At 44.2% G+C, this 22,937-nt stretch overlaps 1 protein-coding gene across 44 annotated transcripts in view; it reads left to right on the top strand.

The window, feature by feature from the left end:
• The window catches only part of B3GNT2 (UDP-GlcNAc:betaGal beta-1,3-N-acetylglucosaminyltransferase 2), a 324,948-nt gene that overhangs the window by 148,942 nt on the left and 153,069 nt on the right, over positions 1 to 22,937 (top strand). For 21 of the 44 annotated variants that reach the window (XR_003004182.1, XR_003004212.1, XR_003004183.1 and 18 more), the window contains 6 exons: positions 9,403 to 12,502; positions 12,746 to 12,929; positions 13,535 to 13,646; positions 13,944 to 14,096; positions 19,426 to 19,623; positions 20,353 to 20,745. The gene's annotated coding sequence lies outside the window, so the exon portion shown is untranslated. Of the gene's footprint in view, positions 1 to 950; positions 5,944 to 5,968; positions 8,992 to 9,402; positions 12,503 to 12,745; positions 12,930 to 13,534; positions 13,647 to 13,943; positions 14,097 to 19,425; positions 19,624 to 20,352; positions 20,746 to 22,937 lie in introns of those variants that run through there. The other 23 variants (XR_003004190.1, XR_003004205.1, XR_003004181.1 and 20 more) reach the window with 17 other exon arrangements.

The raw sequence follows: 22,937 nt of genomic DNA, 5'->3' as shown, positions 1-22,937 counted from the left end.
CGGTACGCGGGCCTCTCACTGTTGTGGCCTCTCCTGTTGCGGAGCACAGGCTCCGGACGCGCAGGCTCAGCAGCCATGGCTCACGGGCCCAGCTGCTCTGCGGCATGTGGGGTGTTCCCGGACCGGGGCACGAACCCGTGTCCGCTGCATCAGCCGGCGGCCCCCCCACCCCTGCGCCCCCCGGAAAGCCCTCAATTGGTTGTTTCTTTCTATCTTTTTTTTTTTTTTTGCGGTACGCGGGCCTCTCACTGTTGTGGCCTCTCCTGTTGCGGAGCACAGGCTCCGGACGCGCAGGCTCAGCAGCCATGGCTCACGGGCCCAGCTGCTCTGCGGCATGTGGGGTGTTCCCGGACCGGGGCACGAACCCGTGTCCGCTGCATCAGCCGGCGGCCCCCCCACCCCTGCGCCCCCCGGAAAGCCCTCAATTGGTTGTTTCTTTCTATCTTTTTTTTTTTTTTTGCGGTACGCGGGCCTCTCACTGTTGTGGCCTCTCCTGTTGCGGAGCACAGGCTCCGGACGCGCAGGCTCAGCAGCCATGGCTCACGGGCCCAGCTGCTCTGCGGCATGTGGGGTGTTCCCGGACCGGGGCACGAACCCGTGTCCGCTGCATCAGCAGGCGGACCCCCAACCACTGCGCCACCAGGAAAGCCCTAAATTGGTTGTTTCTTCACCGCAAGTTCTTAAAAGAGTCTTTTAGAATTAAAAAAAGAATGAAAAACATTAGAAGATTAAATTTTCTATGCTTTAAAAAAGAAGACAATTTTCAGTTTTAAGTAATATTTATTGATCTTCTGCTGTAAATGATGAGGAATTACCCACTCTTACATTTTATCCCATGCCCAACTCTGTCTCTTGACTTTTATTATATTCCACTGTTACTGTGTCTCTCACTTCATTTTGTTCTCTGACTGTACTTCTTTCTGTTATTTAGTTTTAGCTCTGTATTTAATGAACTCAATGCTCACCCCTTCATGTTACCTCATTGTTACAGGTTCAATTGTATTCTCCCCAAAAAAAGTATGTTGGAGTTCTAATTCCCAAGTACCTCAGCATGGCCTTATTTGAAAGTAGTGTGTTTACAAGGGTGATCAAGTTAAAATGACATCATTAGAGTGGGCCCTAATCCAGTATGACTGGTGTTCTTATAAAAGGGGAAATTTGGACACAGATATGCACAGAGGGAAGACCATATATAGAGACATAGGGAGACCACCAGGTGAAGATTGGAGTTATGCTGCCACAAACCAAAGAACGTCTGGGGCTACAAAAGCTGGAAGAGGCAAGGAAGGATCCTTCCTTAGCTCCTTCAGAGGGAGCATGGACTTGCCCTCACCTTGATTTCAGAATTCTAGACTCCAGAAATGTGATACAATATTTTTCTAAGCCATCCAATTTGTGGTGCTTTGTTATGGCAGCCCTAGGAAACTAATGCACCTAGGTTCTCTATTCTAGAAGTTATTTTGACTCCTTCCTTGGTTGGATAGATTTCATTCAAAAGTTGTTTTTTGATAAGGCTCCTGGATGCTTTATTCCCTAAGGTTGTGCATGCCTGAGAATGTTTGTCTTTATACTTGAAGGATAACTTGGCATGTACACAACCCTTGAATTTACTTTCCTTCAGACCTTTTTAGATGTTGGTCCTCTGTCTTTTGGCATTGAGAAGAAGCCTGAAGAAACTTGATTTTTCTCTCTTTATATGGTTTATTAACTATCTGACTATCCATGTGAGATTTTCTTTATCCTTGATGTTTTATAACTTCAGTAGGATATATTCTGACATTGAAGAGTCTATATCAGTTTTTCTTGGAATGTATATGTCCTTTGTGATTTGTAGGTTCAAGTCATCTTTGTTTTAAGAAAGTTCTCTTCAATTTTATTTTTGAAAATAATTTATACTTAATTCCTTGTATTCTCCTTCTTCAGAAATGCATATGCTCCTTCAGAAATGCCAAGGATCCCATTGGTCTTCTATAACAATGGCAGTTTTCTCTAGAAACATTAACAAATCTTGGTTTTGTTGTTGCTGTTCATTTTGTGTGATTTCCCAGATTCTTTCCACTATGGTTCAAACTACAGTCAGTTATTTGTATCCTATTTTCTGTTGCATCTAACGTAGATTCCATCTTTATCAAGGTTTACTCTTCCATTTTTATCCTGAATATACTAGCTTGCTTTTTATCTTTTTCTTTCATTTTTAAAATCACTTCTTTGAATTCTTATGTCTTTTCTTTAGGGTCTTTTTCTGGAAAGATAGTGTTATCTGAAATTTCTTTGAGAATATAGAAAATTTATCTGAACATCTTTTCTGTTTCCTTGGGTAATTCTCCTTGTGATATTTATTTTTAAAGCAGCTTTTGTGTATATTCCCTTTCTCTACAATTTCTGTGTGTAAATCCCATTATGGTTTCTTTTTGATTATTACTTATCATTGAATGAGGTCTACTACTGGCTGAATAATAGTATGGCAAGTAGAGAAGTTGGTGGAGGAATTAAAGTCCTTCAACTTTAACAGGTCTTATTGTCTCACACACCCTTTCAGTTATTTCCTTTTCCTTGGGGGCCATCTCCTCTTAGCTTTTAGTGTTCTGGAAAGCCATGTGACTTAGTCTCATAAGCTTCCTGTGGTGCAATCCAGTGGTCCCTGCCTCACTTGCGCCATCCCCTTGCATCACCCCACGCACTGTTGTCACACGTCTCTCTCTCTGGAGGCGAGGTCAGCAAGGTGATTCCTGCAGCCTACCTCCCCTGCCACTCTGCAGGATGAATCCCACTCTCTACAGGGCATTCCCCAGTCTCTGGAGGCAGCCTGTGCTACCACATCTCAAAGATGGAATAAAGATGTCATCAGCCAACCTTCCACCATGGACCTTTGGAAAGATATGGGTCCTACCGTGGGTCCAAGGAGGCACCTGGCATCTCTCTTCCCTATTCCAATTCTGATCCCACAGTAATCAGCAGGTTTACTCATGGCTTTTCATTGACAGTTTTGGTCCTTCCTTGTCTCATTGAAAACAGAGGCCTCCTCCCTTTATTTTTCATTTCTTTTGCTTTGTTCATTTGGTTTCATAAGAGGAGAGTGGAATAAATATTTTACAGGAAGCTTCTGGTCTTGAAATGCTAATTGATAATAGAATCTATAGCTTGGGAAGATTTATCTGTATTATATCTATATGTGAATATATTATAAATAGGAACATGATCTATTTTTCCATTTGTTTATATTCTTCTGCTATCTTAGTTTTAAAAGTGTCCTTGTTTATATCATGAATAGCACTCCTTAGATTCTCTTTGTTTGTTTTCAAAATGAAGATATCTTTACGACTTTTTATTTAAAAAATAGCACATGCTCATTGTAAAAATATTAAACAATACTAAAAAGAAAAATCATCGCTTCTTGGCCTTTTGGCTAAGATCAAGTGTAAAAAGAAAAATCACAGTGAAAATCACCTAAAATCCCACCATCTATACATAACTACTATAAAATTTGTGTAATCATCTTTTGAGACATTTTCTAAGTGTACATAAATGTTTCTGTAATTTGACAAAATGAGGTCATAAATGCTGTTTTGTAAAGTTTTAAGATTTTAAAAGTTCTGTGTTAATACATTATCAATGGAAGAAATTCAAAGGAAGCAGAAAGCCCCTCCTTACTCTCTCCATCCTCTTCGCCTCTCTTGGGAAAAGCACTTGTCTTAGACTTCAGGCCTCTCTCTGTTATTCACTTACATACATTTATAAACACATGAAACATATATGATTTTTGAAAACATGAATTAGATTAGACTGAATATGACTGAAATTCTAAATTCGGTATTTTCTTCTTTGTTATTATTGTGAATAGGATCTCATTTTTAATTAATATTTCTAATCAGTTCAAAGGAATTAAGCTGTGTTTTGAATATACACTGAATCTTATATTCATCCACTTTACTCAACTGTTTTATTCATATAAAGCCTCCGCATGGCTACAGTGGCCAGACGATCATTTTAGGTGGCTGGGGTGAAGGTGGGACTCATAGGGTTTCCTGTTTTGCTACTATTTTTAATAACAATGTCTGCTTTGCATTAAAGATAAAACAAGCTCTATTTTAAATAGCTCTGTATTATGTTATTGTAATATATTTCTATTCCTCTTTTTTAAAATGAAAAGTGACTATTGAATTTTATCAAGTGCTGTTTCAGCATCTGTTGAAATCATCACATTTTCATTATTTAATCCAGTGAATTGGATGATATTTTATTGTTATTATTAATAATAGTTGCCTTTGTGTCAAACCCTTCAGTCATTCTTGGGAGCCTCTTTGGCCATAAATAAATATTAATGAAATTTGTGTATATTTTAATGTGAGATTTGTGGGTGGCTTTGATCTATAGGTGAAGATTCCCTAGACCGTGCTTCTTACTCTTTTTATCACTATTATCCCCCAATAAGAATTTTTTTCCTTAATTGTCCCCCATGTAATTTTAATTCCACAGATACACTATCTGTATTTGTACTGTTTGTATATCTGCACTTCCTACATAAAAGAGAGTAAGATTCTTTAGCCCCTTCAAGAACCAAATTGCTCCATTGAAATGCATGGAGCTGTCACCCCATTGTGAATGCATGGCCTATAGTATTCTTTGTTTGTACATTACCTTTATTAGATTTCAGGATCAAGCCCTGTGTATCTTCACATCTTGGAATGAACTATGCAATAGGTCACACTTTTCAAGGTTCAGAAACAATGTATGGAATAGTAAGAGCTGCTTTAAGTAAAGACCAAGTCTATTCATCAGCTCCTCTCTGACCATCCTAATAAAAACAGACCAAGAAATACATTTGACCTTTGTCATCACTAACAAAGTCAGCCCCAGGGCCTTCCAATTCCAGTTCAGTCCGTTCCTAGAGAGACTTTGCCAGGCAAGACTTTGTAAATTGTAGCCCACAAGCTCTTTTCTTCACAGCATCAATCTCAGGCCCTTCAGCATGTGGATCAGAGTATTTGCAATACTTAGTGGATAAGACAGGTTATAGGACAGGAGAGGAAACCAAGGGGTGAGGGCCTAGAATGTCATTAGACCCCTAAAGCTGTATGCATTGCTTAGCAGGAGAACATGGCAGCCATGGAGAACAAGATTCCATTGGGGCAGCTGCTTGTAAAGCCAAGAAGTGAAGCCAAGGATTGACAGTACAGTAGCTGGGTTTGAACCCAGAGAGAAGAAGTGGAGGGCAGAGGTTGGAGTCACCAGCTGAGCTGTAGATTGGGATGTTGCAATAGGTATTAAAGTACACAAGGGTGAGAGCCCCAGGCTCTGTTCTCAAAGGCTTATATTGCCTGTAGCACATGCCTCTTTCGGAACTTCTGTCCTGTCTTAAAGGGCTAGAACTCCTTGATTTCCATTTTTCAAGGGAGGTAATTAGTCTGGGAAAGTTTGGGAGGATTTAGTATTCACCCATATTGTGGTGGACACACCCTAAGGTGACCTCCAATAAATAACACTCCTGTATAATAATCCCCTCCGTTAGATGTAAGTGGAACCTTGTGACTTGCTTCTAACTAGTGTATCATGGTAAAGGTGATGGGGTGTCACTCCTTAATTACATATTGATAGATACAGATATAGCTAGCTAGACAGACAGACAGACTGGAGAGATTCTCCTGTTGACCTTGAAGAAGCAAAATGCCATGTTGTGAACTGCCTATGGGGAGGGTCACATGGCAAGGAGCTGCAGGTGGCCTTAGGACCTGAGGATAGCCAACAGTTAGTAAGAAGCTGGGGCCTTAGGCAAACAGCCATAAGGAAATGGATTCTGCCTACAGCCAATAAGCTTGGAAGCAGATTTTTCCCATCAAGGCACCAGATAAGAACACTGTATAGTTAACACCTTGATTACCACCTGTGAAACTCTGAGCCAGGAATCCAGCTAAGCTGTACCTGGACTTCTGAGCCAGCAAAACTGTAAGATAATAAATACGTATTATTTTAAGCCGCTGGATTTGTGGTAATTTGTTATGCAGCAACAGAACACTGTTGCCATATATGTGTGTGTGTGTGTGTGTGTGTGTGTGTGTGTGTGTATATATATATATATGATCAATCTATATCTATATACCTGGACACTTCTGGTTGAGTAGCTTTCTAAATTTCTTTCTCCCTCCAAGTTATTGGTTTAATATTTACTAGGTTAAGTATGGACTTCCATATTGTAAAAAAAAAAAAAAAAAGAAAAAAATTGTTCTTTTCACTCATGTTCAAATCTTATTAGCAAATGCTTTTGTGTTCTATTCTTATTTTTAAATTTTATATATTGGTTGGTATCTCCTTTCTCAATTCAGATTTTATTGAAATGCCTTTACTTTTCAAATACTTAGTTTTTGGTTTTATTTACTGCATCCAGAGAAATTATTTTTTACTTTCAAAATGATTTCCTTCTGCTTTTATGGTTGTATTTTCTTCTTCCTCTTTAGTCTGGCTTGTCTTTTCCTTCCTTTTCTCATATTGTCAATTGAATTCTTTCTAAAATATTCCCTTTTATCAACCACCAAAAAAGAGAAAATTTTAAATCATAAAATTTCCTAAAAGTTCTGCTTTGACTACATTCCACAGAGATTACTGTGGCATGTTTTAACGAGCACTGTTTTCTGAATAAACTCCTTTTGTGTTCTTTATTTCCTTTCTAATTCAACTGTTGACTCAGTAAGTATTTTTACATTTCCAAGTAGTTGGTTTATTTTTATTTGTTTTGGTTGTTACTTTATATTTCATTCTATTTTGGCCAGAGAACATAGCACATTTCATTTCTGTTCTTTTGGAACTAGTAGAGATTATGTCTGTGGTCTAGCATGTGGTGTATGACACCATATGGGCAATTGCCATGGACAGTTGGAAATTATACATAGTACAAGATATCCATTAATTCTATCTCTAAGAGATTGTTTTCTCAAGGGCTGGGACAGTCTCAGGAACTAAAGTGAGAGTTGAGGAATATCTAAAACTGTATTAGCAGGGGGACTCTGGTTCCAGGCTGACTGGGAAGGGCACCACTCAAGTAGCCTAGGAGTGTGTTGCTGAAATAGAGGGGGAATAGTTAAGAGAATAGCTGGTGCGACAGGCCAGAGAGGTGGAGAAATAAGGTGTCACATGCACAGTGAGGCAGGTCCAACAGTAGACAAGCAAAGACGTCAAAGAGGAGATAAACAGTGAGCGGTGGATCTCTCTGGCATATTTTGGGGTGGCATTTTCTGCTACCCTTCAAGGTCAAGAACAGCACACTGTAGGAGAGCCTGAAGTTAGGAGGAGCCGCAACACTTGTTAACTTCCACAACCTCTGCACTGGCCCTGGAGGCCTGCCAGACTTTACCTTACTTAGGAAAAATACTCCATTTGATTAATCTGCCATATTTGCATTTGTATTATTATGCAGTTGAATTCAAGCCTCACTGAGGATAGGACAGTAAAATCTCTTACTATAATTGTTTTTCTAAAATGAAAATTTCTTGTATTTATGCCCATTTCTGCTTTCTGCATTTTATAACTATATTTTAGGGTCATATATATTCAATGTTCTTAATATTTTATTATTAAATATGTCTTTTCTATTATATGATGATCTTTTCATTCTTTTGAATACTTTTTCCTTTTATTTGGTAGGCAGTGAAAAGCAAAAAAAATTTTTCTCATAGAAGAGAGTTAAAAGTTCTGATTGTCGTTAGTTAGGACCAAATGTAGAAAAGGAAATGTTTATTGTTTGTTTTAAGTTAATTGCCCATTACTGCTAAAAAAAAATATATATATATATGACTTACCACACATACTTACTTGAAAGATACAAATAAGCAAAAGACATGGAAAAGAGATAAGGAAATATAAAAATTAAAATAAAATATGAACCCAGGAAATGACTAAACATGATAGTAAGTGAATACAGTCAAAATTCTTCTACTGTATACAAAGCACCCCAGTTCAGATCGAAAAACAAAATCCGTTAGTAAATTATGAGGTACACTCAAAGGTTTTTTAAAAGAAAAACCCTGGAAAGTTAGATGACTATTTCTATCAAAATCAAACAGAAAGAAGGGAAAGGAGGATTTCTAGAATCATGAGTGGCCTCTGAGGGCCCCTCATCTCCTCAATCCGGTTCTCCCACGGAGAGGGGGCCACTGCCCCCAAATGCCTCGGCTCTAAGGTGTGCTGTCAGGGGTCCCTGGAGGCTCCCCTTGTAGTGGGTACAAACCTCAGTCCACCAACTCAAGTGAAGAAGAAACAGAAGCTTCTCTGTTTTCCTTGATGCAGCTGAACTTCTAGTATAGTCTCCTAGGCCATCAAGGTGTCCCGATTCATCCCAGCCATATACGGTCTACCCCCTTTTCCTCCAGGTGTCTAGTTCTGGAGGACTTCCTGTGGCATGAGGATGGCACAGCAGGTGCTCCTTGGTTGCTATGGGGACGCAGGGTCCCTGGGGACTGGGCGCCCCTCCACTGCTGTGCTGCTCTTGAGTGCATGCCAGGCTCTGTCTGCCTTGACACACTGCACACCCCCTCCCTTCTATGGGGTCTTGGCACCTCTCTGAATGGGATTCTATGTGGAAAATGAGGCACAGGCCCCCTGGTCTCAGATCCTACATGTTCATTCAGGATTTTGCTCTCTCCCTGGGGCTCTGCTCAGGACACAGGTCCCCGAACCCTCTTGTCCATGATCCACTAACATCTAAGATGGGGGGTAGCAAACAGTCTAGATCCAGTTCAGGAGGTTTTTATCTGGCTCAGACAGTATTTAAAGATTCTTTTGAAAAGATTATGAACATCTTTTAAAATGAGAGTTTTGGCTTTTAGATCCAGCTACCAATTACAGGAAATGCAGAAGACAGAGGAAGTATGTTAAATGACACCAACAAAATCCAGACTGTGGAACACTCTACATGATAAAGGACTTGGCTTCATTAACAGATACGTCGCAAGAGTCCAAAGGGTGGGGAGCAAACCTAGAGATGAAAGGAAACTTAAAAACGTCAGTCACTTGCACTGTGTGGACTTTGGGTCCTATTTCAAACAAACTATAAAAATAAAATAATATAAAGTAAACACTTTTGACCACCACGAGAAAACTGTAAATTTTAACACTGACAGGCTATTTAATTGGAAGTTACTGGAGTTTGTTTAGTGATGATATTGTGTTATGGTTTAAAAAAACATGAGATCTTATCTTTACAGAGAAAACGATGAGTCTGGGATTTACTTCAGAATCATTCAGGACTGGGAAAGGGTGGGGTTATAGAAGAAACGAAATTAGCCATGAGTTGACAATTGTTGAAACTCAGTCATGGGTACAAGGAAGTTCATTATACTAGTTTGCCTAATTTTACATATGTTTTGAAATTTGCCGTAGTGACTTTCTTTTTTCTTTTTCTTTTTTTTGAAGGAGACCTTCCACATAAAAATTCTGATTTTGGATTTTTTTGGAAAAATGGAAATACCTGGTAACACTAGCCCAGACCTCCACCGTGTAACAACCAGCCAAATTGAGAAGTGTTACAGGAACATGCCGTCCAGGGAACCACAGACCCCACCACTCCCTGGTGCCCTTAAAGCCCACTTCCTGTATCTGTGCTTCAGCCTCAACATCAGTCTCTGGTTTGCAATCCATAAGAACTTTCCTTTCCTTCCTTCTGGGCCTTCACTCTCCTTCACTGGGCCCAGCCATCACGGGTCAGGTCGGGCTGGGCCAAAGTGGGTGCTTGACTTTCCCTTCCATTTCATGATGTTTTTCTACCAAATCGTTTTTCTGTGCTCTGAAACGTTTTTGGTCCCCCAAGAGTGGAGGATTTTGAAACTCAAAAACCAGGAGACACTTCTCCCTCCTCCATCCCCTCCGGGGTAGTGCTTCATATCACATCCCTTCCCTGAGGGAGTGCGAAAGAACAGCCTGAGGCTTTAAAAGGGGAAACAGCAGACCAGGATGGGAAGGAAACCAGGGGGGAAATTTGGTTAAGAAGGAAATATGGGTCTTAGACATATCAGATTTGCAAATATTAAAAAGTTGGATGATATCAAGTGCCACCAAAGGTGAAGGAAAGCAGAATATCTCATAGGAATGTTAACTAATCTTTCTGGGAAGCAGATTGAAAGTGTTAAGTGATGTGGAATATGGGCCACTCCTACAACCCAGTACTTGGGGACGCTGAGCCCAGAGACATTCTTGCCCAGGCCCCCAAAGAAACATGTGTGGATTTGTTCTTGTAGAATTGTTTGTAATAATGAAGATTTGGAAACACCTAGAAGTTTATTCATAGGAAAGTAGTTACATAAAATGTTATATGAAAATGCTGAGTACCATTCAGCAGATGAAAGGAATGCTCTGGTCCATATTTACTTATATTAACTTGGAGCCATCTCAAAATCTCATAGTCTTGACTGGAAAAAAGTGAGAAAAAAATGACATGTTTACCAAAGACTACTTAAGCATATTTTTAAAAATATGCACAAAACAATACCAATATTGGGCCTAGATACCCATAGAAATATAGATTGGCCAGACACAAAGAATCGCAAGGACGTAAGAGGAGAAAAATGAGATTGGGGATGGGGTGAAGGGGTCAAGAAAATAAAGTAAAATAAAAGTGAGCCCTGCATATGCTAATAAAGATGGTATGCATGTGGCTAATTGATCCTGAGCAAAGGAGGTCTCGGCAAACAGAAAACTACAGCAAAACAAAACATCAGTTAATGTTTAAAATATTAACCTGATGCCTGTGGAAAGAGAACTCTGTGAATAACCAGAGGTCTGATGAGTGCCCAGAGGTGACCGAGCAGTCCTGCAGTCCCTGTGATTCCCTCCGACTGATCTCCTGCTGGGGTCACTCCATAGCTTGGCCTTGAGTTGCTTTTATCCACAGACTTTCAGCCTCCCAGCACCGCTGACTACCCTCAAGAAAACTGTTGGATCACGAGATTTTCCCACAGAGATCGTCACCATGGGGTATTTTCAACCTGTTATTAGCCTCGAGTTCCTCCAGCAAAGTCAGGATATCCTGGGAACAAGTACTCCTCCAGCCCCTGAAGCCTCCTTTTTAATGCGCCTTCAGTACCCAAAACTTTCTCAGACAGAGTGTTATATGAGGTCCAGCTTTTTTTGCTTGGGGTGTGGAGGACAGAGGTGGGCGGTTCTGGCCAGCAGCTCTGTTTCCCCTTGAAGGCCCACTCTTGGGGAGCGAAGGGGAGAAAGAGACGAGGAGCTATTTGCTGTCTCCCTAATCCATCCTTCTCTCTCTTCCTCTTCCCCTCCCTCCTTTCCTTAGAAACATATATTCAGTGCTGAGTGTGCACAAGGCACGTGGCAGCCCCCATTGAATCTGGCATTGTCCCCTGCCCTCAAGGAGAGTCAAGTCCGGGGGGGAGCAAGCGGTGAGTGTGGTCAAGCATGGTAGGGATTTGTGAGGGCCGAGGGAGCTATGAGACCACAGAGGCGGGCAGCTATATCACATGGGAGGCTTCTTGGAGGTGGTCCTCCTTGAGCTGAGTCTGAAAGGGTAAATAAAGGTAACAAGAAGGAGAATGATGGGGGAAAGGTATTCTATTGCAATGGCTGGGAGGCATGAAACAGCAGGACACAGAGGGAGCTGTCAGCAGTTCATCATGTCTGGATTTGGGGCTCCGGAAGAGCCTTGGGTGCTAGGACTTCGCTCATGTTCTATCTCCTCCCTGAAGCCTGCAGAACTGCCCCAGTCCTGCCAGATCCCCCTCCTCTGAAATCTTGGACCAACCTTTTATAATTGCATGTTCCCCTACTGTTATGGTGTGTGTGTGTGTGTGTGTGTGTATGAGAGTGAGTGTGAAGGTTTTGTTTCCCAGTCTCAACTTGGAGAGGGGCCCACAAGCCCAGGGTTTCTCCCACCCAGTGCCTTGCATCCAGCCTTCACCCCACCGAGAGGGTGGCTCACCCAGTTCCGAGTGGGTGTACTGTTCAGTGGGGAAGCAGACTGAGGCGGTGGGTAGCAGCACCAAATCCCACACAGTGCGTTGGGTTTTCAGCCTGAGCGGCTTCTGTAGGGATATATCTGACCGGGCTGTCATCTGGGCCAATGCCCAGGTGAATGTTCTTCTCAGAGGGAGACCTGAAAGCCCTGGTATTCAGCCTCTCAGATGGTGCCCAGTGAGCCCCACCTCCCGGTTTTCATGGTCTTGTGCAGTCTCCTCCCACATTGTGTCAGGATTGATCGGTATGACCAACAAAATACAGCAGATTGATGGCATATGCCTCTGAGGCTAGCTCAATAAAAGACACTATGACTTCTGCATTAGTTTCTGTCTTGGACTGCTCACTCTGGAAGAAGCCAGCTGCCATGTTGTCAGGACACACAAGCAGCCCTATCAAAGGTCCATGTGGTACAGAACCGAGGCCTCCTGCCAACAGCCATGAGAGAAGCCATCTTGCATGTGGACCCCCAGCTCCAATCAAGCCTTCAGATGACAGCAGCCCCGTTCAACATCTTGAGACCTTGAGCCAGAACAACCCAGCTCAGGTGCTTCCAAATTCCTGACTCTTAGACTCTTAGAGATGATAAGTGTTTATCATTTAAGTCATGAAGTTTGGGGTAATTTGTTACATAGTGATAGATAACTAACACAAAGCACTCGGCAATACTGTGTGGCTTTTCCTGCTATGGGTTTGGGGGTTTCCTGGCTGGGGTTTTGCCTCCTCTGACAGCAGAAATATGAGGGCTCCCAAAGGTCACAGCCACTCACCCCATTCCTTCCTTCCACAGGTGCTTCCCTTGATGGGACCAATAGCCCAGCAGCAGATGCAGAAGAGCTCTCCTCTGAACTTTCCTTATCTGCCTGGCACAGAGCATGGAGAATCAGCAGCCAGCACCCCACTTCCACTCTCCAGCTGGTCTCCAGTCAGGGAGGCACCGACCTTGGGCACCAGGACATTCCCAAAGAAATTGTGTAAACAAGCCTCATCAGAGCCTTCCATCCTTTGAAGCCCTCCCCCTCCCCCGCCCGCTTTTGTTAAGTTGGTATATGAACCTTTGCCTCTGGTTCCTCAGTGAGTTACTCATTACACAGTGCTCCTGCACTCAGTGTGTGCATAAACTTTGTCTTTTCTCCTGTTAATCTAGCCCCTACCCCCAACCCTCGAACCTAAATTGGTAGAGAAAAAAGTTTTTCCTCCCGATACTCTCTAATCAAAGGAATCCCCAGGGGCTATCAGCTGGGAAGTTCTGGAGCCCTTTGCACTGAGTTTGCTCTCTGGTCACGTGAACTTTCCTTAAGAACAGCCACCTCTGCAGGGCAGCTGCCCCAGGGAGTCTCAACCCCACACCCCAGCACAGGTGGCCAGAAACACAACTGCTGGACCTGAGGTCACAGCAAGGGCAAACTCTGACTTACAGAAGCTGCATCTCCTGGTCTGTAGCAGCTTCTTTTCAGATTTTGGCTTATTTAGCAAACACTTAGTGCTTGCTCTGTGCTAGGCTCTGTTTTAAGTACATTAAGTCATTGAATCCTCATAACAACCCTATGAGGTCAATGCTATTGTCTTCATTTTACAGATAAGAATCCTAAGGCACAGAGAGGTTAAGCAATTTGCTCAAGGTCACACAGCGAGTAGTAGCAGCATAGGAATTCGCACATGGGCAGCCTGGCTGTGCACTCTGTCCTGAGGTAAGAATTGTCCATTCGGTGATCATTCTGTGCCACTGGGGCACTGTTTCTCGGCCAGGGCTCCTGGGGCTGGACAGGGTTATGTGTTTGAGTTCTGGCTATAGGGAATCCAGAGGTCCACATCCCAGCTGGGCATGGCCTCCTGAGGAGGCCAGGCTACATCCTTACTAGGGAAAACCACAGGGGTTTACCTTCTGAGGTCAACCTCTGTACTCAGTCCTGAGGGTCTGCCTGAGGCCTGCCTGGGGCAGGAGGATATCCTCTCTGACCACGCTCATTCTTGCCTTCTCCCCTTAGCTCAGCCAGGCACCTGCGGAGAGACCCTCACACTTCCCCGACTGCCTACACCAGTGGTTCTCAACCAAGAGCAATTTTGCCCCCCGAAGGACATGTGGTGATGTCTAGAGACATTTTTGGTGGTTGTGACCAGAAGGCTGCTACTGGCACCCAGTAAGTAGAGGCCAAAAATGGTGCTAAACGTTCTGAAGCACAGGATGAGGCCTCACAACAAAGGGATTACCTGGTCCAAAAGGTCAGCAATGCCGAGGTTGAGAAACTGACCGGGGCCGATCTCACAGCCTCCTTGAGGCTGAGGACCCTCCACCACACACACATACACACACACGATCTGATTTCTGTTACAGTGGTGGTCCAGGGTCCTGGGGGTGGGGGCAACATGCATCCTCACCTCAGCATCTCTTAGAGGCCACCTCAGAACATGAAAGACTCAGTTTGCGCTGCAGCTACAAGTTTTTGGAAATAAGAATTTTGAGGCACTGACAAATGTAGCTGATGTTCTTTTGTATCAGGCTCTGTGCTAAGTAAGCATTTCACATATTTTATCTTAGGAAATCTTCATAAACCAGTCTTAGATGCTATTATTATCCCTATTTCAAAGATTGGGAAACTGAGGCTGAAAAAGGTTAAGGAACTCACCCAAGGTCACACAGCTAATAGGTGACAGGGCCAGGTTTCCAGCTGACCCATGCAGACCGATGGCACAGATGTACATACCCAGGCAAAGTAAAGATAGCAAGTTTCCAGGGAGAGCCCACCTGATGCCCACCCTGGGCCTGCCGGAGGTCAGGGGTTTGGTGCCCTCCCCTGGGACGGAGGGATCCAGCACCACTCCACTGCACAGCTGCAACCAAGACTCTCCGAGCTGGGCAGAGAGCAGCTTGACCTGCCGTGGTTCTTAAAGAGGGAGGAGTGGAGAGAAGGCAGAGGTGGGTTTGTTTTGTACAGGGACAGTAAAGACAGAAAACCCCGGGAAGAGATGGGCGAAGAAGCCAGGCTTGGGAGCTCTTTATTGTTTACTGTAGCAGGGGAAAGAATGGGAAGCTTCTTTCTAAGCCATAAATGCCGTCCTTTGATCCCTGTGCCTATCAGAGATAAATGAGTCACTTAGGCCTCAGAAATTAATGATTGTTCTAATTATTACCTTAAGTGACCTTCCAGCAGTAGTATTTCTCACCACTCCCTGCAAAGTAGCTGTGTCGGGGTTTGACCAGGGTTGGGGAAGAGGCCGGACCGAAGTGGGGAGAGTTCCTTTGGTGACTGGGCTCAGTTTGCAAAGAGGAAATCAGCCTCAGCTCTTCAGGCCAGAGAACAGTTCGACCCAGACCCCAGCTTCTGGGCTCTGCCTTCTTCTTTGCCTTCAGGGCCCTGTTGAACCCTGACCCCACTGAGAGGGTTGGACCAGAAGTGTGTGCAGAGCTCCAGGGCCATCTGAAAGCAAGAGGTCGTTTGGTGCAAAGTTAACACGACCTTCCGCAGGCCCCTTCCCATTCAGATTCAAGGAAGAGCTTTGAAGTTTCCTTTGTGTGCATGTTTTCATAGCCCTGATCCTGCTGTACTGGAATTAGCCTGCAGACCTGCCCATCCCTGGAGATTTATTCCCCAGCTACAAAAATCTTAGAAAAATACTGCAAGCTCCACCCAGCATCCCCAAGCCACTGGCTGCTTTTTCCTCAGGCTAAAATACAAAGGAGACCTCAGAACCGCCACCAGGAGACATTTTGTACATGTTTATAGTTTCTCTAGAGTCATTCCGATGACCCCCTAGAACCGGATCTCGGGGCAAAAGCTTCCAAGATGTGCGTGCTGGGAGGTGGGGCGAACGTGGTAAGAGGAAGGGTGAGAGAACAGATTGTCCCTGAAGCTGCCAAGGGCCAGGGCAGTACCAGCAGGGTCCAAAGAGAAGAAAAAGCAGGTGGACTGAGCCTTTCCAGTCGTACCCCATGAGCCAACCACTGCACTTTGATGTTGTGTAGACAAACATCAGTCTCAGGAATCTGTGTTGCTCTGAGCATCACAGAAGGGCCTCTGCTATCATATTGCCCAACCCCACCAGAAGGTCTGTAAGTTGGTATTGAAGAAGGGGGGTGGGGCAGAGGGAGGGGGAGTGGAGGAAGAAGAAAGACTGAAACAGATAGACGGACAGACAGGGAGGGAGGGAAGCCCGGAATCCCAAAGCAGCCTTAGATTTTGCTTACCTGATTTGCTTTTCAGAGTAAAGACTCTGAGCAATGGTGCCATCTTGTGGTCATGATGAGGAATTACAACCAGTCTCTCTCTCTCCCTCCCCCCACATCCCTCCCCCACTCCTTCCCTCCATCCCTTTATCCGCCCCCACCTCTGTCTCTCTCTACTGGGTACATAAATAGATCACATAATGGGAAGTACTAATAAGTATAAGGAAGAGAAATCTGGCAGGCGAATTGTAAGGCCATTTCAGGTAGTAATTGACCAGGCACAACTATTATTCAGCGGCTGACATTTGCTCAGAGGCCTGAAGGGGCCTGAAGGCCGAGTGCATATCCGAGGGAAGAAGGAATCGCCAAGTGTAAAGGATGCAAAGGCCTGAAGCCTCTGTGTGGATCTCCTCAGGGCTGTGGTTCTAGCAGAAGCAGCTTTAGGAGATGACGCACGAAATGATCTCGGGGTCTAGAGTCTAGGGGCTAAGAATAGATCTGACATGTATCCCTTCTCTGGCCAGCCCTGTTGTCAGCATCCAAAGATACCTTTAGAGAAATCCACCTGCCCAGGGCCCACAGAGCACGTGGGGTGGCCATGCTCTAGGTCCACAGTCAGGATCTTTTCTGGCTCCCATCCTTCCAAATCCAGAAGCTGACTTTCTCCCGCCAGATGGAGAAGCTTAATTAACATACAACAAGAAAATTACAATTTCTAGAGCCTCAAATAAAAGATGCCCCTAAAACTCCATAAAAATGGAACTGACCCCATTTCTTAGGGCTTCAGTTCTGCTTCCTTTTATTTTAGAAACATTTAATTTTTTAAAAACAAAGTAATATATATTCATAGTTTAATAGTCAATAGTATTACGATGTTCATAATAAAAAAGAGCATCCTTTCTACCTCCCAGTCCCTTTCTCCAGAGGCAAGCACATCTAGTCTTCCCCTATTTGAGAAGCTGACTTTTGATGTGAGAAATCCAACATGCTTCACTGTCTGGGCCGGTATTTTCTTTCCCCAAATTGTTGGACTCCCTTATGTGGCCAGTGGTTATCCCACGACTCTGCCTTTGCTTATATCAAACAGTCCAGATCTCCAGCTGAATGACATGTCCACTAAGAACGCAAAGGTGAAATAAAAAAAGAGCAGCTCTTTCTGAGAGAGAGAACGCCCAAGTGTTCGAGACCTGCCTACTGGCCAGTTCGTGTTCCGGGCTGGCCTGCTCTGCCCCTTGCTCATTTCACAAATGGTGCACAGTGTCCAGGTGTGTTTTGCTCCATTTCCAGGTTAATAGAGCACAGTTTGCAGCTGTGCTTACAAAATATCACCTGGAACATTATTTGGGGGTAGGGCATGGGTTGCTAAGCTTTTTTCTTTATTTCTGTAGGTTTATATTCTCTGTAGGCAGGGAGCCAGCTGCTTACAAGTAAAACTGCTCCAAACTAGATTGCTATCAGAGCCCATTTGGTTTTGCTTTTCCAGCATATGAGTCAACAAGAATGAGTCAGATGCTTCCTGAGTGGCCTCTGGGTAGATGAGGTGACTGTTTCGTCAGGTTACTTGACTCAGAAGGTCAGAAATGCCCGCAACAAGAAACCCTAGGACTTGATAGCTTTTTTTCAGTGTTTGCATTCACAATCCTGTGCAGGGGCCCCCGTCTTTTCCCTGAGAGCCTTCGGTAGCCTGGGTGGCCAGGTCAAATGACTGCTACCAAAATAAAAAAACAAAACAAAACAAGACCCATGGGAATGTTACAAAACAGTGAATTTAGTCTTTTCATTTTTGTGGTTTCGGCAACTGCTTTATTTGGGTATGTTCTTGATGGTTGATGGTTTCAGAGGGTTCTATCCAAGTGGAAGTCCTCTGATGAGAAAGTGTAAGTTGTTCCTTGTAACATTCCCCATGTTAGGGAACTTGGGCTGACTGCAGCTCCAAGCTCTTGCTCTGGGCTCTTCAGGGTCAGTGTCTTCTGCTCAGGTAAGTTTGGCAGGTAAGTTTGTTCAGGTAATACTGTCTTGTTACAGGGCTACCCAGGGGGCACCTGACTGGGTCTGGGGAAAGGCCCTGGGAGACGCTTCCTCTCTGAGCCTGTACCTCGGCCTGTGTGTAGGGAAGGCAGGTTGGTCACTGCTGCCTTGAAGCTAACCCAGCCTTACCTGGATCAGAAGCTATAATAGGCTCACTTAGAGTAAAATCACTGGCTACCAGGGCAAAGCAGGACTTAGCTGTCTTCTCCCTGCCACAAGAAACAGGCCTGCCGCTGCTACCTCTCCAGTGAGAGTGAGGGTGACATTTGCCTCTGTGTGGTTTTCAGTTTTAGGAAGATGAAGGTTGGGAGCTGGGGGCACGGGGAGGCCTGGCAATTTTCACAAGGGCTTAGAGCAGGATTCTTGGGTGCTGCCCACAGGACTAAACCACGGCAACATTTCATGAGGCCACTTTGCCGAACGTATTATGCCCAGGTCCGTCCTGGCTTATTGTTAGTTATCAGTTACTGTTAAATTTTAAGATTACCCTTTTTCATTCTTAAAAATGTCCTGCTTTGAAGGATAAATGACGTGGCCACCCAATATTTGGGGTACCTTTGGGGAATGTATCCTAAGAATGTGTACAAAGATGTAGCTTCCAGAGATGTTTATCACAGGGCTACTAGGCACGAAGAAAAGTTAGAGATACATTATGTATCTACAATAAAGAGATACATTATGTATCTACAATAATCCTACAATAAAGGATTAACTAAATTAGTTAAATAAATTATAGTACATCCACATAGTGGAATGCTAGGTAGCCATTAAAAAATGAAATGTAACAAAATAGTAAATAGCATAGAAATACATGCATACTATTAAGGAAAAATACTAAACACTATATATGTCTATATAAACATATATGGTATTATTCAAACCTAGTTTACAAAGAAAAGGAAACATATGCACTTAAAAGGACTGTGAAGCAATTATACTCCAATAATGATGTTAAAAAATAAAAATAAAATAAAATAAGGACTGGATGAATACACAATAAATTGGTGGTGGTTATCTCTGGGAAGTGGGGTTAGAAGTGGCTTCTATATTCTCCCTTATGCTTTTCCTGTGCTTCTAAATTTTCTACAATGAGCATATATGTTGTAGCAGAGTAATGACCAGAGATGTCTACATCCTAATGCTCGGAGTCTGTGACTACGTTAGGTTACATGACAAAAGGGAATTAAGTTTGCATATGGAACTCTCACTGCTAATCAGCTGACCTGGAGAAGGTGAGAGCAGCTGGGATAACCCAGGTGGGCCCAATGTCATCACAGGGGTCTTTACATGTGGAAGAGGGAGGCAGAACATTGATGCCCTGGGAGAAAGTCTCCACCAGCTATTGAAGACGGGAGGGAGCCAGAAGCCCAGAAAAGCCGGTGACCCCCAGAAGCTGGAAAAGGCAAGAGAACCGGTTCTCTCCTAGAGCCTCCAGAAAAGGAACGTGGCCCTGCTGACACCTTGCTTTGAGCCCAGTGAGTCTTATTTTGGACTTCTGACACCCAAAACTTTAAGATGATAAACTTGTGTTGTTTTAATCTGCTAGGTTTTTGTGGAAGTTGGTTACAGCGGCAATAGGATTTTAATAAAACAAATTTCTCTTTTAGTCAGAAAAAAAGAGATGATGATAATAAAAGCATTTTAGAAGAAAGGATGAGAAATCGCTCCTTGTAATTTAACCCAACAGCTATCCGAGGAGGAGCTAGGAGGAGGCCTGGCACAGTCTTCTTCCTACAAAAAATCTGCAGGAGGTGCCCATAGGCACAGCTGGCTGTTGTTTTGTTATTAGTAGAAAATAATAATGCGAGGGTTATAACTAGATAACCCAGAGGGCCAGCAGCCTGGGAATTGTCCTACAGCAGGGCACAGTGAAGTGCACAAAATCGGGCAAGAGCAACAAGTACTAGGGGTCCAGAGAGGGAGAACTCTGGGACTAAGCAAGGAAACCAGACTTGAGAGGAACCCCTTTTCAAGTGAGTGGAAACTGCCAGGTGGTTCTGCTGGTGTGTGCTGGCAAATCCCATCCTGGCACCAAGGGACAGAAGAGACGTGATGGGCACGGCTCACGGGGAGGTTCTCCGGCCCCACCCAGGGGCGCGTGTGTGCAGTCTTGCCCATTCTGGACTGTTCACTGAAGCTCGCTCACGGTGGGGAGTTGTAGAGGATTCTCTCTTAGATAAAATCCTTCCCTGTTTGCTTTAAAGGAACTTTTAAGGAAACGCCCAGACCCTTAGTAAAGGCTGCAGTGAAGAAGGCATCTGTAAATGGAAACAGCATTTTGTTTTTCTTTGTTAGTGGGTCCAAAACCACCTCCCTTTCTGGAACAGATAGGACTCCGTGGAGGTGGGTGCCAAGCTGGGCTCACACGCTCTACAGGACACTGCCTCAGCCCTGGACATGGGACGTGGTACTTCCTCTCCGAGTTGGGCCCCCAGGCCTTCTTCACCTGCCCTTCGCTGTCCCGGAGGCTCGGTCAGCCAGCACAAGTGCTGAACAATCATGATCCACTTGGTCAGCGGGGCTTCATTTTATTTGCTCAAGCCATACCCGCCACAAATTCCAGAAGGTGATGCCTTTTCCTAGTGTTTCAGCATTTGGTGAGCAAGTGGTTTATTTTATTCATGCTGTTCACGATTTCATATGTATGTTTAAAAACCTTAATATGTCATACATGCAAAACGATACGTGTTACGTATATATAACCACGCTTGAATACCCACCCCCACCCCCACCCCACCCCTTACCTCTTAGGAAACTTACTGGTACCTTTGAAGTCCCCTGTGGTCCCCTCTCTCCCAGAGGTAGCCCCGGGGATCGCAGTCTTGAATTTCAGTGCGTCATTCTTTGGTCTTCTTTACAGTGTTACCACCTTAGTATGCGTGCCTATACAACATGCTGTTTGCTTTTGCTAGTTTTAAAAAATTCATGTAAATGGAATGCACTGTATTCTCCTTCTTTGATGCTTTCTTTTCACTCAGTATTGTGTTTTTGGTACGCAGCCCTGTTGTGGTGTGTCGTCTTACCTCTCAGGCAGTCCCTCCTTAGCCTTCATCTTTCCCGTGACCCTGCAGCCTGAAGGGCCGTGGGCTTTGGGTTTGTCTTTGCCCGGTAGTCCCCTTGGAGACCCCCCTTTCTTTCTAATTATGCTCCTCTTGCTTCCTCCTTGCCACCTTCCACCGTAACCTCCTTCAAGTGCAAAGACCATCCCCACCACACACCCAGGCATGTGCACCCACGCACAGGGTTTTTGTGCCTTTGTGACAAATACACAGCCATAACGCTCACATGGAGGGGGTTTAATGATTGTGACTCTTTTACTTTGCTGAAGTCTGGACCCTGGCAACAGAAATATGTTTTTCTTCCTATTTTAGGAAAGTGAAGCTTGCTTTTGCTGCTCTTGGACTAGGCAGGCCATGCTTTGCAAATGTTAGCGAGCACAAGAATTACCTGGGGGTAGGGATGGGAGCTTGTTAACGAGGAGTATTTCTGGACCCCGTTCCCTAGAGGTTCAGAGCCCGATTGTCTGGGGTGGGGCCCAGGAATCTGCATGTTAGTAAACATGCCTCTCTCTGCCCAGCAATTCTGATGCAGACTATCTTTGGCCACTCCTTTGGCAAACACTGGCCCCTGTGCCAGCCAGAATCAGGGGCGCTTGACTAGCCCTGCGGGTGGCGTTCTGGGGGCCTGGGGCCTGCTGGGAGCAGCCTGAGATGGACCCACGGAGAGGCAGGCAGGTGTTCGTGAGTCAGGCCTTTCACGCCACGCCAAGGGAGGGTTTAGCAGCGTGTGCCCTGGGCCTGCACCTTGGGAAGATCATCTAGTTGCTGTGTGGAGGGGTTAGGGCTGGAATCAGGGCACCAGTTAGGAACCTGTCCGGAAAATGACCTTGAAGTCATGACTGACAAGTCAGACAAAGCTGAGGGAGACACCAGGGTTCAATGGGGCAGCATTTTAGTGTCTATAAGGATGTATGGTCCTGAGAACCTGGAGAAATATGTTAAGAATGACACTCAAAGTTCTAGAGATAGGAGAAGACATTTATCCTATCTAGAGAGCCAGGGAAATGCAAAGTCCAATCCAGTGACAAAGCCCACTGGCTGTACTCTAACTTGAAATCTTAAGCAGCGGTGACACACCTCTAATGCAGGAAGGCCACCTCTCCTAGCTTACAGTGACCCTGCAGAGGAAGATACATAGGGTTGAGGTGTCCTTTCAGTTACTCACAAGAATCTAGGCAGAGCCTGGCCGAAATCTGGTCTATAGATGTCTGAGAAGCAATTTTTCCCTAAGTAAAGTGTTTCCAAACTTCTAAGATAAACCTGGGGCTTTTATGATCATGCAGATTACCTAGTCTTCTCCATGGAAATGCAGATTCATTGGATCTGGGTTGGAGCCTAGGAATCTGTATGTTTAAGAAATGCCCCACATGGTTCTCATTTTCTGGGAAGTCTGGAAAATCCCACCGTCTGGGAAAACTTCTTTCAGCCCAGGAAGATTTATAACCAAGTATAGTAATGATTTAAAGGTAAACCTATAGTATTGATTCTTTTGTTCTAAGAATACCCTATGCATATCTGGCATTTTAAGTACTTGTAATGTCGAAGAGAATTTGCTCTATTAGGGGAAGGGTGAGACTTATAATTCAGATTTTAAAGTGTAATTGAGTAAATGAGTTAGACTTACGATTTTGAGTTGAAAGTTTAATAAATTTATGTGTGGTGTTGAAAGTTAGGAAAACCTAAATTGTTACTATATTTATCCACTTAACTTACTAGATTTATATGTTTTT

Source organism: Neophocaena asiaeorientalis, unplaced genomic scaffold (assembly GCF_003031525.2).
Source record: "Neophocaena asiaeorientalis asiaeorientalis breed wild unplaced genomic scaffold, Neophocaena_asiaeorientalis_V1.1 scaffold100, whole genome shotgun sequence".
In the NCBI taxonomy this organism is placed as follows: Eukaryota; Metazoa; Chordata; class Mammalia; order Artiodactyla; family Phocoenidae; genus Neophocaena; species Neophocaena asiaeorientalis.
Note: the sequence above shows the minus strand (reverse complement) of the source record. Positions and strands in the feature narration are given on the sequence as shown.